Raw genomic sequence first — 3,799 nt, 5'->3', positions numbered from 1 at the left:
CATCTCTTGCATCTTCCACATCACAGGCAGATTCTTTACCACTGAGCCACCTGGGAAGCCTGAGTTAATTCATACAATTATACATATGAATGAGTAATAGATACAAGGATGAGTTATAGTCCAAGAAGTCATAAGACTGCCATGTTTAATTAATGAGACTCATGGTCACAGCTGGGGAAAAATGAACCATAGCACAATAGATTCAGCCTATGGATTTGGATGCTGTTGGCCTCTACAATCAACACAGATCACTCCAGGATGCAAAGAACAGTAGTGATCCATATTGATGATGATATCTGGGCAAGGAAACCCATAAGGTTTGTGCCTGCACTGCTCTTGTTGGTTATTTCTTGTACATAGATGCAGCTTAACTGGTGCTTATGTTTCATCCCATCAGTGCTCCTTGCCCCATGATTACTGGGTTCACAGAACTATTATTTACCCACAGAGAGAGGAAACTTTTAGTTTTTGTCTTTTATTTTTCTTCTCTCTAGGACTCAACTTAATGATGCCTTTCTACAGGATACTAATTTAACTACTGTGTGTGTTAAGTCCCTTCAGTCTTGTCTGACTCTTTGCAATCCTATGAACTGTAGCCCACCAGGCTCCTCTGTCCATGGGATTCTCCAGGCAAGAATACTTGAGTGGGTTGCCATGCCCTTCTCCAAGGTATCTTTCCCACCGAGGGATCACACCCATGTCTCTTATGTCTCCTGCACTGGCAGGCAGATTCTTTACCACTAGAGTCACCTGGGAAGCCCTCGGTGGTGTTAGTGGTACTACTACTACAACTACTCTCATTTCTATTTTTACTACTCATTAATGACTACTCATTTCTATTTTTCAGGATGCCATTAAAATCTGCTAGTAATGGTGTTATGGAATAAGCCCTTCTGTTCTTCACTTCATATTCCACATCATTTTCACTCTGATTCAAGTCAGGTTTAACTTTCCTTACTGTTGGATTTCAGTATTTCAGAAAAGGAACTTTTTCCATCACATGGAGACCAATCAATACAGAAAAGGAACTCATCAAAGTCATATAACCTTTAATCCCTTAATACCAGATATGTAACATTCTTTAGGGCTTCCCTTGTGGCTCAGATGGTAAAGAATCTACCTGCAATGCAGGAGACCTGGGTTCAATCCCTAGGTTGAAAAGATCTCCTGGAGAAGGGAATGGCAATCCACTCCAGTATTCTTGCCTGGAGCATTCCATGGAGAGGAGCCTGGTGGGCTACAGTCCATGCAGTTGCAAAGATGCAGACATGACTGAGTGACTAACACACACACACACACACACACACACACATGCACACACATACACACATACAATGGTCTTAATGCTGCTGCTGCTGCTAAGTCTCTTCAGTTGTGTCTGACTCTGTGCGACCCCATAGATGGCAGCCCACCAGGCCCCGCCGTCCCTGGGATTCTCCAGGCAAGAACACTGGAGTGGGTTGCCATTTCCTATGCTACTGAACCTTTACTATGGAAAATTCCAGAACATTTGCAAATTTAAGAGAATAGCATAATAAACTTCCTATGTACCCCTCACCCAGGTTCCTCAATTTTAAAATCTTATTTCTGCTAAACTTAGTTTGACAACATTTCCATCTCCACATTTCACATCTAAATCAATATGTGATTGCTAATTATGTTAATTTTGCATTAATCTCTCCAAGTTGCTTCAGTTTGGGCAATGAATTATATGGCCTTCCTATCTATCTACCTTACTAACTGTCCCTCCCAGCCCCCTGGCACTGAATTATTTTGAAGCAAGTGCTAGACTTTCTATCATCTCATCTTTAAATATTTATGTGTAAATATCTTTCTTAATAAAAATTCTTGGCTTGTCATATGTCCATTTTCTCCAAAATGATACTGCTGCTGCTGCTGCTGCTAAGTCGCTTCAGTCGTGTCCACTCTGCGACCTCATGGATGGCAGCCCACCAGGCTCCCCTGTCCCTGGGATTCTCCAGGCAAGAACACTGGGGTGGGTTGCCATTTCTTTCTCCAATGCATGAAAGTGAAAAGTGAAAGTGAAGTCGCTCAGTCACTCCCGACTCTTAGCGACCCCATGGACTGCAGCCTACCAGGCTCCTCTGTCCATGGATTTTCCAGGCAAGAGTACTGGAGTGGGGTGCCATTGCCTTCTCCGAAAATGATACTAAAAATTCTAATTAACAAAATATTTGAAAGTACAAAATGCTAGATCCATGCTGGATAATCTCCTCCTCCTTTTTTTCCCCCTTCTCTTTCTTTCTGTTTATGCTATGTTTTTATGCTCCAGATGGACCATTTTGACTAAATGAACTGATCAATGTCAACCTTCATGACTCGTTATTTGACTTCAGGGACTGTTAAGTCAAGAGTTTGGCCAAATTCACTGGTAGCTTTGGCACCTGCAAGTATACTTCAATTACTAAGTATATGATACATGGGATGTTGCTTAGGGCTATGGTAAGGCAAAAATTAGGTCTAAGAAATATTTCTTCTGTATGACTTACTAATTGTAAAATTAAATACATAGGAAAGATCCATCAGCTTTTGACATTTTAAAACCTTTATTTTTTTGAATTTTATGTTTAATTTTAATTTTTTAACTTTATTAAAAATTTTTTAATTTTATAAAAAAATTATATTTTAATTTTATTTTAATTTTAATAATTGTCATATTTTCTACCACTGTATAAAATATGTATTGAGAAAACCTGCATGATCTGCAAAGTAATTGAAATATGAAAATTTTATATCAACTATTTTGAAGCTTTCGTATAATGTGCTCTTTTGAAGTAGAGGGAGGGGCTTGTATGTGTGTGGCATAGCATTTTTTGTTAGATCTTGATATAAATATGCCATCACTAACTTTTTCTGAAGTGTTAAGATGAATGTGACTCTAGTGAAACTAGAACAGAAGAACCAATGTGATTAACTTCTAGTTAATAATTACTTTTAGTTAAAGCATATGGTACCTTTCTTCCTTGACCACATCATACTACAAAACTTTCTCTGCTCTTGAAATTTGTTTCCTAAGAATTCCAGGTTGAGCCACTGCAAAACTATGACCACTTGGGAATATTCCATTCAATACGAGCCAACAGAGTTCAAATAAATTTCCAGCTGAGACATTTTGAACAAATTGTATGTCAGGTTTTGTGTGTGTTAACAAAAATATTAAGACCGTTTGACAAGTTCTGAAGCTTTCAGTTCATTTGAAAAGGACAAAATGAAGACAGTCAGTCATTTGTGTGTGTGTTGTGATGTACTTATATGTTGCTATATGGAGAAACTTTGTCTTTACATTTCTCTAAATACCAGGATAGAAAAAAATGAAAAGTCACTTCTTTCCTATGAATGCATTGAATCAAGAGAACCGTGGTCAGTCTAAAGGGTTTTTTTTTGTACATTAAAACTCAGGATTCCTATTCATTATCTCTGTCACCAAAATATAACCTATTCAACTCAAGCCCAAGCATCATTGATCTTAGAGTTCAAAATACTGGGATTGGTACCCAAATTTGATCCATTTCCTGATAAGTTTCTCTCTCTCTCTCTTGTTCTCTTCCTCTATTTCTTTTATCGTTCTTGGTTTCTCTTGAGGTTTCTTTGCCTTTGAGATATAACAGCTATAAAAGTCTGTGTTAGAAGTTACAACGCAATTCACTTTGCTTGGTCCTGTGTTTATGACATGATTGGTATCTGAGAACAGGTAGGGAATTGGGAAAACGTTCCATCTGACTCTGAATGTGGCATACTCTGATTACAGCAAGATGATGAGGCAGATTTCTTTGCTCTG

This window comes from Bos grunniens, chromosome 1 (genome assembly GCF_055505025.1).
Source record: "Bos grunniens cultivar Pamir isolate PY7600 chromosome 1, Bosgru_T2T1.0, whole genome shotgun sequence".
Taxonomy (NCBI): Eukaryota; Metazoa; Chordata; class Mammalia; order Artiodactyla; family Bovidae; genus Bos; species Bos grunniens.
This window is presented reverse-complemented; position numbering follows the sequence as displayed.